The sequence below is a fragment of the Oryza sativa genome, chromosome 4, assembly GCF_034140825.1.
Source record: "Oryza sativa Japonica Group chromosome 4, ASM3414082v1".
NCBI lineage: Eukaryota > Viridiplantae > Streptophyta > Magnoliopsida > Poales > Poaceae > Oryza > Oryza sativa.
Window position 1 is genome coordinate 2,329,859 of NC_089038.1, and position 12,677 is coordinate 2,342,535.

Here is a 12,677-nt window from a genome sequence, read left to right on the forward strand (position 1 = left end):
TGTTTATTTGTGTAAAGAGTAAATAGCATCGTGAAATGCCACAGCATATATGGTTGCAACCAATAATCAATTTTTGTAAATGAATTATTGTTGGATACGAATCGACAGAACACCTTGATCATTGACAATTAATTTCAGAATAATGGATATGTAACATCCCGATTTTCGCTTCTTTTAAAACCTAATTTAAATACAAACCTATTTTCAAAATTTGGCTCTTATTCATATTTTTATTTGTGGCATTAAAGATCTCATATCTCTTATTCCAAGTCCACATACAAACTCCTAGAACAATTAAAGTCCACAATCCATTTACAATTCCAACCAATACCCTATTCAGTTGGGCTTCCCTTTCAATCCCTCGGCCCAACTTTTCCTCTCTACGGCCATGACAATGCCCTATTCATCCTTCACACGCCACGGCAATGCCGGTGCTCCAAGTCCACCGCCTCGCGTCCTCGCGCTCCATCTCCCACAGCCGAGCGTTCACGCTAAAAGTGTGAGCCGAGCTCACCGGCGCCGCGTCGCCGTCCTCGCGCCCCTGTCGCCGCCTTCTCCTTCCTTCTCCTTTCGCCAAAACCATGGCCACAAGAGTCGCCATGCCCGCCATCCCCACCTTTCACTCCTCTAATCGCTACCACCCTTGCTCCCCTCCCGAGCGACTCATTGCCATCAGCTCCACCAACGATGAGGGCGCCGCCGTGTTCGGCCATGCCGGCCCGCGCGGGCGCCGCCTCCGCTTAGCCGGACTGCCGCCGTCGCCGCCGTCTTCATCTTCCTCCAGGCCACCGACGCGCCGCGTCGAGAGCCGCCTCTCTTTCCTCGCGCGCTGACCGTCGGCCCACGCCTACCCCTCCCTCCGAATCCTCCGCTGAGTGGCGCTTGCTTGAAGGAGAAAGGGGAATTGAGTGAGAGGAGAAATCGAGAGAGAAGAAAAGAGATGGACAGGAGGACGTATGGGACCCATGTTTGAACAGAAATCACCATGTTGAACCCTCTAATTGTCTCTGACAAGTGGGCCCCACTGTACCTAATAATTAAATAAACCTCTTCTTAACCCATGAGTTGTTTACCTGTGGGCCCCACACTATCCATTCGTCCGCGCACACGGTCCATGCGCACACGGTCACTGCCCATCGGGCCCCACACTCGCAAGCTATGGACCATGGGCCGGGTCTGCCACCTCGCTACATCCGCGCGCTCGGTAGACCCAGTCTACTGTGCGCCGACCCCTCTCGGCCGCTGACAGCGGGCTCCGCAAGGAATATTCCGAGCAATTAAAGAAACTCATTTTCCGAGCTTCAAAAATCCATATCTTGCAAACCGTAACTCCGACTGACTCCTTATGCATTAACCTATATATTCAACTAATGATAGTTACAAGGGATATTACTAAAATCGAAACCAAGAACATATAATTTTTTTTACCGATTTGTATTAAACAATATATAGCAGTTCCATTACTGTTTAATGCGTAACTTGCAAACCGTCTAACGGAATCTGGAAAATAATACAACTTAGATCATCTAGACAAAATTATCTACAACTTTTATGTTGGGCAAAAAATCGGGTTATGCTTCTGTAGGTCTCAGATTAAGGAAAAACAAATTGCTGTCTCTATTTTTGGTCCCGGCAGCAGCACTGTTTTCGTTGTTTCTCCTAAACCGTTCATCAGAATCGAGCGAAACCAGCGCCTTTATAAAGATATCGACGATGACTACAAACTTACTTTATTTAGGACAACTAACCTGAATCCTGATGATTTAATACCAGATTTGAAAATACTATTGTCAGCCCATAATCAGCGACTAAGAAAACACTCAACCGGCGATTTAAGCGATTCCCACGTGAAAATTGTATTTGTATGGACTAAGGGTAGTTACCCTTGTAGAGCAGAAAAATCAAATTTGAGATCAATTTATGAAAACACAGAAAATCCCCAACTTTTGCCTCTCTTCCCTTTTTCCTTCTTTTCTCCTCCTGTTTTCCCTGCTTCCTGAAACTCCTCCTCCTCTCTGTTCGTTCTAGAAGCACAGCAGCAGACTAGCATCAGCAGCAGTAGCGAGGAACGTTAACTGAAACAGCCGCAACATGGAAACATATCAGATCGATGGCAGCAGCAGTAGCAAGGATTGGCGGCAGCACTCACCAAGAAGGAGCTGAGCAGGAGTGGCGTTGGACGGCGATGGCTGAACTTGCGGCGACGGCAGCAGCGATTGGGGTGATGGCGGCTAGGGCTTGTAGCAGCTGCAGGGTTATGGATCTCTTCCCCTTTTCTTTTTTTTCTTTTTTTTTCAGTTGGTTAAATAGATATCCTGATGAAGATCGAACGGCCCACATTGATTTAATCCCCGGGAGTTTGTCCGGACTCCGATTACTATAAACTTATAGTCTATTTTGCACTACTCGACGAGCTCTACGTATCCACTATTCCTGATCACCTATTCCAACAACCGTCAAAAAGTTAAATTTTTGCGCATTTGTTCTAATATTTCCCAAATACGCTAATTCGAAACTCGTGATATTACAGTTGCCACAATATTTTCTCATAAATTAAAGACCACACGGTTTAAATAATTTTAGTTTATAGTTTATATGTTGAAGGGTAATTAGATGAAAATCAAAACCAACATTCAAAGCAATCCCACACAAATTATTGACAAAGACAAGTTCAGAACTGAGTAGAAGAATATTTCAAGAAAGAGTGGCGCGCCTCCTCATAGCTATATATTGGCAGTAGAAGCACCGGAGGCATCATGGTCTGATGAGGCTAAAGCAGAGTTGGTGATGAAGTTATGGTCAGGCAACGGTGCATTACACTCTAGGACATCCATTGCTTTCTGCATGGTCGGCCGATGCTGAGTCTCAAAGGCAGAGCACCAGAGCCCCAAGATGATGAGACGCTCCATCTCCCTCCTTTCAAAGTCAGCACCAATCTCTAGCCTTGTGTCTGCAGCCTCGACGACATCACCTTTGTTTCGGTACAGGCCGCAGGTCTCCTCCCTGCGCTTGCCTCTGCACGCGATCTCCAGCAGAACAATGCCAAAGCTGTACACATTTGAGGGGCAGTTGAACCTGACCTTGCCACCTTTCTTGCACTGTGGATCTATGTACCCTTCCGTGCCTACAGCAGTTGTCTGTACATCTACATGCTCTTCTGCGCTGCCTACTACAGTTGTTTGCAACACTGCGTTGTTGTCCGGGTTCGCAATCCTTGACAAACCAAAATCAGCAAGCTTGGCATGAAAATTCTCATCTAAAAGTATATTGCGTGGCTTAATATCTCTTTGAAGGATGTATGGCTTGCAGTCGAGATGTAAGTAGAATAAAGCCGAGCCAATATCCTTGGCTATTTTGTACCTAATCATAGTATCGATCGGATATAATCAATTAGCTAGATGTATCGATAGACATATGCATAAGCATTAGTTCCTAACTGTCGCAATTTAACTAGCATTTAATTACTCTGCACTAATTTATTTACTTTAACTAAAATATCCTACACAATGCTCATTATTTTTTTTAACCATTGGTAAAAGTAGGGTATCGACACAGCGTTTAATACACAATGCCTACCTTTTCGAACCATATATTCAGAAAAAAATAACAATAGAAGTCCTTTTCATATATGATGAATCTATTGGTATCGTTTTCATACATCAAATTCTATAATCTTTTCATGTATTAAAGATAAAAGATTTTAAGGTTGGGGAAATATCTTGTGAAAACGTTCAAGTGTTGAAAACTCGTGAAAAATCATATCTAATAGTTTTATAAAGTAGGAAGGTAGCCCGCGCATTCACGCGGGCATGCATGTTAGAACTTGCTTTAGAAATTTATAAAGGTGTAATATTAACCAAAACTTATAATAGATCATTTGGCTTGTTTAGATTATTTGAGCATATTTAGAAAAAAAATCATGAAGTTATCATAATATTTTCTCTAATTAAAGGCACTAGATTTTTTTTATGTAGTGGCTCAGACTGTTCTTATTTCAGTTAGTTATTATTGCTTATGTAGTGTACGTTTATTTTAACTATACATGTTTCAAAACATGTCATGGTGCTACCTATGTTGTTGAATTTTTTATTTTTTTTGCAATTTGAATATGTAATTTTTATTTCGATTCTATTGATTTAATTTAGCTATGCATGTTTGTAGAATGATTCATAATGACATAATATTTATTGCCAATTTTTTAAGATATTTAGATGGTGTGCAAAGTGCATGGGTGGACTGGCATATGTATAATGTATCTTACATTGTTAGTTTAATTATAAAGAGAGAAGAGTTAGATAGAAATCGGACATATAGCTTTTGAAGTATTATAGTTGTTTGTTTCTCTTCTATTTTAGTAGCTAAAAAATAAGGAATGGGAAGGCAATGATGTCTGCATGTGAGAGGGAGGAGGAGGAGGAGATAATTTAAGTGAAAACATATTATAATATGTTTCTTTTTTTCTCAGTATTTCTTTTGTTGTTTCTATAGTTTTAAGGGCATGACATGTGTTGACTTAATTTTTTAAAATAGATATAATTGATGAAAATAATGAATCCATCAAGTTAAGTTGAATTGTTTTCTAATTTTTAAGACGTGATGCTTGGTTACTTAAAAGTCTATAAGAATCATCGGTTATATGAATAAAAATGATAACCGAATGCATATAATTATAATATTTTTTTATTGGTTATAGTTATTTAGCTGCTATTACTTTATTAATAACTAAAAATAAAATAAAAGCTTTAATGATTGTTTAAAATCTATCTTTTTTTACTCGTCTGTAGCTATAGTATATACATAGTTGATATTAAACATATGAACACTACATATGAAAGGAGCACACTACAAATCTAATAATCTAATAATGTTTTTTTAACTTTTTATTATGTTAGAATGGGGGCTAATTATTTTTGAATATTACTAAAGTTATGTTCATTTTATTTTTATTAGATATAATTTTTTTTATCAAGTTATATACGATGATAAAAAAATAAATTATATTTTTCATAATTCTATAATTCTTAAATGGCACGCAAAAGTCAGAAAATGTAGCCCTAACTAACGTGACATATTTCTGCTCTAAGTTGAAATAAGATGCATATGCGTTTTATGATTTATATATTATATTTGCTTAATTATTTAACATAAAAGTTTTGCTTTTCTAAAAACGTGAAAATAGGAGAAGAAATAGGTGAAAAAGAAGGGGAAAGAATTGAGAAGGGAGGAGTAGCGCATGTACGTATGTACATATGAACGTACATGCCATCAGGCCTAGGTGGGCCCAGATATGAGGTGATGATTTTTTTAAGATAAATCTAATGGTTGCAAATAATGGGTCCACCAAATTTAATGAAAACCAACGGTCAGATGTTTTGTTTTTTTTAAGAATTTCTTTAATTTATTAGAGCGCCAAGTGGTGACTAAGGAGCATTTATAGCTAGAATGCCACATGTCGACTTAGGAGCGTTTGTAAGAAATTTAATTGACTTTTAGTATATAATAGATTTACGAAAAAAATTACTATAGAGATAGGTGTTGATATGAAATACATTATTACCAAATATCAAGACAGACTTCAACTTCATTTGAGAGGAAAAAAGGACAAATTTTGAAATCAATATTCGGCGAGAATCTATTTTATTTCTATACCTATTTTTAATAATTTTTTAATGAATTTACAAAACTTTTAGATATGATTTTCATGAATTTCCAAGACGTAACTCGTTTTCACCGGATATTTCATGGAATGGACTATACATATTGTACAACGATTATGAAAATAGTAACATATTTGACAATAATGTGTTACATACCTCGTAGGCCATGACTGTACTGCTGCTATCTCGCTATTGTGCAAGTACTCGTGGAGGTTGCCATTTTTCATCAATTCGTGGACAAGAAAGAGCTCCTTGTTCTCCGTATTCCAGAACCAGCCGCACATAAAATGGATGATGTTCCAGCTATGTCCCCGGATGCACCAACCGTAGAACTTAACAAGATTCTTGTGCCTGGCTTCGCTGATGGTGATGACTTCGGTGAAGAAGTCCTTGTGCCCTACGTTCAGCTCATTCACAATTTTCTTCACAGCAACTTCACGGTCCAGCTGCTTTAGGTATCCCCTGTAGACAACCCCAAATGCACCCTCCCCGAGCTTGTTATCATCGGAGAAATTTTTTGTCGCGGTAGCCAAATCGCGGTACTCGAACCTCCGAGCTCCGGCTGTTCCCTTGTGAAAGAAATTTAGGACCCTTTTCCATTTCCAACAAGACAGCAAGAACCACAACACTAGAGCCAACGCAGCAACTCCTCCTATTATTAATCCTCCATGAATGTCTGTTATTTTGTTTCGCTCTACAAGCAAATCATCGTCAAATTTCATCAGTCTCTCTCAGACATTTTCTTCACTACTAGAAATCCCCAAGTTCCATAGAAAAAATTATACTCGGGAAAGAGCATTAAACTGTAGGAAGTTTGTTTCCCTAGAGAGATTATTCGTAGGAAACAATTCCAAGGGATCAGAAAATAATGTGCGGGGGAATAGAAAATGCCCTACATTTTCTTCTGTAAAATTATAGGGATATAAAGGTTTCCTGGGAATTGGGATGGCATGGCAATCTTAGCTAGATACAATAATTAACGAGAATAAGTTAAACATATATAATTAAGATTGCTCAACTTTCTAGCTAAAAAGTGCTATACGTAATCATGCATTCATCAAATGTTCCTAGAATTTGCTTCTGACAACAAAATTCCACAAAAGCTATCCAACCTTAAATTGATGTTCATCCATGCATCATTACCACCAAAATACAGCAAGAACTATCCAGCCATAAATGAACGTCCATTCCCTAGCTAACATGACTTAGGTAAATTAGTCACATAGTAGCAATTCTATATATAGCCCAGTAGCATGCCTCAAATGTTGATTGATTGTTCAATGGCGGTATATTTAATTTGGAGTGTGCTCCTTTCTACATTTGGGATTAGGCAACCGTGTAGCATGTCTCAAATGTGTGGGCATAGCTGCATTAATTCTTTGGGCAATTTGGTTATATAGGAACGATGTAATCTTTAATGGCTCCAATCCTACGTCTTTCTGACATGTCATTTTCATGGGAACGCATTGGGCAACGACTTGGTTTTTGCTTGACGAAGAAACAGTTAAGAGCTATTGCAAGCTGCTGGAGAAGCGTGTGTTGGAGTTCTTCTCCGTGTATGGATAGAACCTTAGAAGAAGATTAGAAGCCTAGTATTTTTCTTTTTTTTTGTTGTTCTTAAAACCTTCGTGTTGTTATCTCTCATGTAATGGGAGAGGTTAGTTGCTGCAGTTTGTACCCTTTTTTTAAAGGAGAGTCTTATGTCCTCGTGTTCGAATATTTGACTTTGTACACCCCACAAAGGTATAGACGCAGGGTTTGATAATCCTTTATCTAAAAATATATACTCCCTCCGGGTTGATAATACTTGTCGTTTTGGATAAGGGCACGATCTTCAAAAAAACAACTTTAACCATTATTTTCTATAATAATATGTATAAAAGTGTTAACAAATATTTGATCTTATTAAAGTACTTTTTAAGACTAATCTATACATGTAGTCACCATATTTGAAAGACAAATATTTGAAAAATTCGAATGTGGTCCAGGATTTTTTTAATTAAATTTTCCCTAGTCCAAAATGTGTAACCAATTTTTGCTTAAATTTTTAGAGCGCCAGAAATAATTATTAAGCTACAAAAGCAACTGAAAGAGTTTTTAAAAAGAAAAACTAAAAATAATCCATGCTTCCCCATCGAGCTGAGTCCTCCTCCGCTCCCTCGGCCCGTGGCCGAAGTCCCCTCTCTCCTGGGCCTCTGCTCCACCCTCAGCCCACTTCCCCTCCTAGGCTGCCTCTCCCGCCTGTGCTGGGCCACCATGCTTGCTCGGCCTGCTCCCATGCACGACCATGCACGTCATTGGCACCGCAATGTCATCGCCTACCCCGGCAACCACTATCCTTCGCCTGGAACACCACCTCCCGTGATGCCTCTCCCTCTGCCTCACCAGCACTTCCTCTGGTAGCCATTGCAACCTCGCAGAACACCGCCCCGTTACGCAACCACCACTCAAAAACGTAGAGGCGTTCTCCTCCCCGGTCTCGCTCTCCTCACTAGGTCAACATGCAGGGACCGTTTCCGTTGACATGTGGACGGACCACCTGTGTGGTCCCAAGGTTGACATGTGGGTCCCACATGTCAATGGCACAACCATTACTCTATTTTATTGTTGACGCAATACATATGTTTTATTGTTGCATAATTAATCACAATAATTCATAAATCTCCATCAAATAACATATAAACTTCGGGTGACTATATCTTGGTCATACGAACTCCAAATCCACCCATTGAAGTCCCTTAATCTTTGTTATAACCTAAGAACCCTGTGATGTGCTTTTTATGTATTATTATTGCTTCTTTTGTAGGGTTTTGTCATAGGATGGGGTTGTGTTGGTCCCCTTGTTTACAGCTAGGATGGGTGAAGGATTATTTCATGTTTTTATGACGGGTTCTAATGCATTGAAATGCGAAGTAAAGACGTGTCTTGTGGGTAAAGATGTATACCTCTTCCCAGAGTAAAACCTATTAGAATAACCGCACCCTCTGTTATGGACAAGACTAGAAATGTGCCCAAGTTAGATGATTCCTTTTAAATTTAGGATATGTGATTAACGAACTAAAACATGGAATGGCTCGGCCTGGGATGGCTTGGGACAAGTCGGCCTCTGGTACGAACATCCGAGTCAGTCTAATTAATATGTTTCTGGCTTCGGTTAAGGTAGGTTTGTGTGGGTTCACAGTCTTGATAATTAATTGGATACTAGTTATAGGATTGTGTTTCTAAAGTTGGTTTGAAATGCTTGTTTGCTATAAAACTTGGCCCTATAATACTCTTCTTTGTGCTGCATTAATCATGCATCTCCTAGTATGATTTGCTGCGTATTGTAGTTCTACTTATTCTTGCTCAATCCGCCTCCCTTCAGTAAGAGACGCTTTGGAGAAAAAGTCCTAGGTGAAGTCTGGCTCATACTGTGGTTGTGCACCTGTGAAGGAGAAGCTGTAGAACTACTAATCTGCTACTGTTTAATTTTGTTTGTCAGGCCTGAGGTGCTTTTGTAATAGTATAAATACTATTAGCTAATCCTCTGATCGGAGAACAGGCTTCTGGACTATGGCACATTCCAGACGCGACTTGATGATCAACTCAACTCCTACTCTACAAAGTGGAGTTGGCTATTCCCAACACTCTAGCGACTAATGATCGAATGGAGTGTGAGCTGCAAAAATGCAAGCTTTGTGCTATGTGGTGTGATTGGTTTGTGTTTGTGAGTGAGTAAGAGGTGGTATTTGTACCCCTGCCATGGTCATTTGTAGCTGGTGATGTGGATGGCGCTGCTGGGCATGACACATTGGGCTGGTTGGGTGCCGTTTGACAGGTTGGTCTCCTCCATTGCCTCATATGTCCTCCAGATGGCGGTTATGGTCGTTGGATACCTTCCTTGAGTTGGTGTAATGTGTACTTGTAGGTCGGTCAACCTCCTTGATCTAGGTTGGTTGGTTTGGCTTTCTTTTTTTTTTTTGGGGGGTGAGGCCTCGACCTCGACGTAGGTGCCACACCTCAACGCTGAAGCCGTTGACCCAATGTTGTCAGACCTTCTCCTAGATGTCTTGATGTGCCTGAGCATGACCCTAACGCCGCTGCTGCCATCGCCACCCCCTGCTTCTCAACCTACGTGGTGCTGTCACCAGTCTGTTCATCCTCCTCGACACACCGGTAATCCGATTGCTAGTTCAGGATCAAACTAACTGATGCTTTCGTGTGTCGCGACAAATTTTACGTCAACAAGTTTGGATTGATGTAATTGGAATATGAAATTTAAATGGCACTTAGGTTTAACGTATGCATTTGAATTGTGAAATTGAAATGGCTCTTGGAATAAATGTACTTGATTTAAAATGGGAGATTGAAATGTGATTTACAATAAATGTGCATAGTTTCAAATGTTCCGATAAGACCAATATGGAAAACGAAAAGACAATAATCGTTAATAATTGTGACAATTAGGTACTATTGCAAGGACGAGAACAAAGCCAGTTCTAAGCCTATCGAAGAGAAGACCACAACTAGAGCATGAACCGTCACAACCAACACAAAAGGGTGTCCACGCAGAATATGTGCCCGAAATAGACGCTGAACCGACGCTGATAGAGGCCAATCTGACTCAAGCTGCGGAAGTTATCGGTGCTGGCGCTCAGCTAGAAAGAACACATGGACCGATAATACCCTAACCCGACTAAAGCGGTCACAACAAGGGAAAATAGACGCTGAATACAATCTAATTGAGGAGCGGTACGATGATTTTAGATGATGTGATGATTTCTGTGATGAAATATGGGTACTATTATATAGAGAAATATGCAATTTATATATTTGTTAAAGATATACTTTCTTTATGACAACTGCTCTTACTCTACATGTTGCAACACGGTTTGCCTAAGTGAATGGCTAGTGGGAAAGTGTTCAGGTAGAAAAGTGTGAGAAAAAGGGTTTACACATGTGGTTCGCTTTAACGATCAGTCCGTAACAACGAATTTTTACATGCGATTTTCTTAAGTGCCAGGTAACTCCATGGGTAGCTGAGTCTGCAGTTCTGCACCTGTGCATAAATAGCTGATTTTCATAGGCTCTAAACTACATGCGGATGCAGCTAGATAAACATGTGTATAAATGTGTTATCAGTTATCTGCACGAATATTTCTTTTACTAGTGAAACTAATATTTTTTTTGATTTTTAGTTCTTTAAAAAGTAAAGTAGGAAGTAAGTGGGAACGGCTAGGCTAAGTTAGTAGGCTGGCTGGCCCACCACCAGGACCTGATGGCCTGTGCCTTGTCGCTAAGCTAGCAGGGTGGCCGTCCTCTTGCAAGGCTACTCGATACGTGTTTAATATGTTGCGCATAATCGATCTGTTTATATTTTACTATTTAGTTTATATGTGTAGATCTAATGATACGTTTACACTAGTTTACATCTATAATATCATAATTTATTTATGGAATAAATTTATAAATCATTATATGCTTATAAATTTAACAATAAGTACACTTAACAAGTCGACCCAGATTAGCTTCTCAGCCTTACAGCCCCCAGTATAAAACGATACAGATTTCCAATATCCTTAATTCCTTGTTTGTCTCCTTATTTTCTTAGCAGTATGCTGGAAACCTATGTTACATGTGTCGATGAGTCCTATTGAGCTGGTACTGTAGAATATAAACGTAGTATAAATACAAATGCAATAATTGTTTATTTTTATTTCCTGAATCTTAATCTATTTATATTTTTATGCATATATACATATATATTTTTCCTCCTATATATTAATTAGTGATAACCAACAAGAAATTAAAATTTTTAAAGTTTAAATTAGACTACCATATATATTTTGTTCCACGACAAGGAAAACAGCATAAGATATATTGTTGGACATTTATGCATGCATGATCGAGTGTTAAAAAATACTGTAATTGATAAATAAAACACTAGTATAGCTGCATAAACGAACGTATACCTTTTTTGACAAGGGCGAGAGTTGAGTTGAAGGACCATGACATAATCTGATGGAGCTCTATGCATTCTCCAGTGGCGGCCGAGAATCCCACGGCCACCTGAGGCGGGAGCAACGTGACCAGATCAGGCAGTTGTGCGCTCACTTGAACAGGGTCCACCGAAGGATGGTCATGGAACCACACAGGGAGGCGACCAGCATCCGTGTGCTGCTGTTGAAGGAGATGTAGGATGTCATGCTCCCCTCCAGTCTCGTGTTGCCGGGCAAGACTGTTGAGTAGTTAGGCTCCCTAACAGAACTGATGCCGATGCAGATACGGTCGTTGCTAGTATCATTTTCGTAATTGTACGTGACGACGAACTCGACGGCGATGAACCGGTCTTTGCCGGTGGCTTTGTTGGTCTGGGCGCGCGCGAGTCCTTGTTCAGAGCTGAGGCCGACGTTGTAACCATTTGAGTCTCTTGGCGGCTCAGACGATGGGTAATAGGCAAGGAAGAAAGCCATCCCTCTACACCTGCCGTCGTTCAAGGGAACGATGGTGAAGGTGAAGTTGGTGGAGAAGTTGGATGAGCGTACGACATCCGGCCCCGGCCACCCACGGAGGAGGTGGTCAGGTTCACCGACCCATTTGCCAGCGAGGAGGTCGCGTCGCCCTGGAATCTGAGGTCGGCTTCGAGTCTGGCGGCGGATATGTTGGAGAAGTTGAAGCTGAAGGACACTGCAGGCGAGGTCGTCGCTGCTACAACAGCCTCATGCCTAGCAGCAAGCAGCGGAAGCAAGAGGCGGAACAAGGCAACGAGGTGGAGCCGCGGCCTGCTAATCCTCTTAGCCGCTGGGGACACCATTGTAATGAGTTGGCTTAGCTACCGAGCGTCCTGCCAGCCGAGGCTATATAGAACTATAACATTTTTAAACCGTACGTATATATCAGCTGACCTGGCTAACAAATTTACGCCAATAAATATCAAGAAATTCCTAAGGATTTGGGCAGGATGGGAATTGTCAAACCTATAATTGGGAAAAAAAATAAAAGAGGTTGCATATACGAGACCTAAAAGTAGATGGTTGCACG

At 40.5% G+C, this 12,677-nt stretch overlaps 1 pseudogene; it reads right to left on the reverse strand.

Moving 5' to 3' along the window:
* Positions 1-2,723: 2,723 nt before the first annotated feature.
* LOC107277289 (L-type lectin-domain containing receptor kinase IX.1-like) lies at positions 2,724-12,450 on the reverse strand (annotated as a pseudogene).
* Positions 12,451-12,677: the final 227 nt, after the last annotated feature.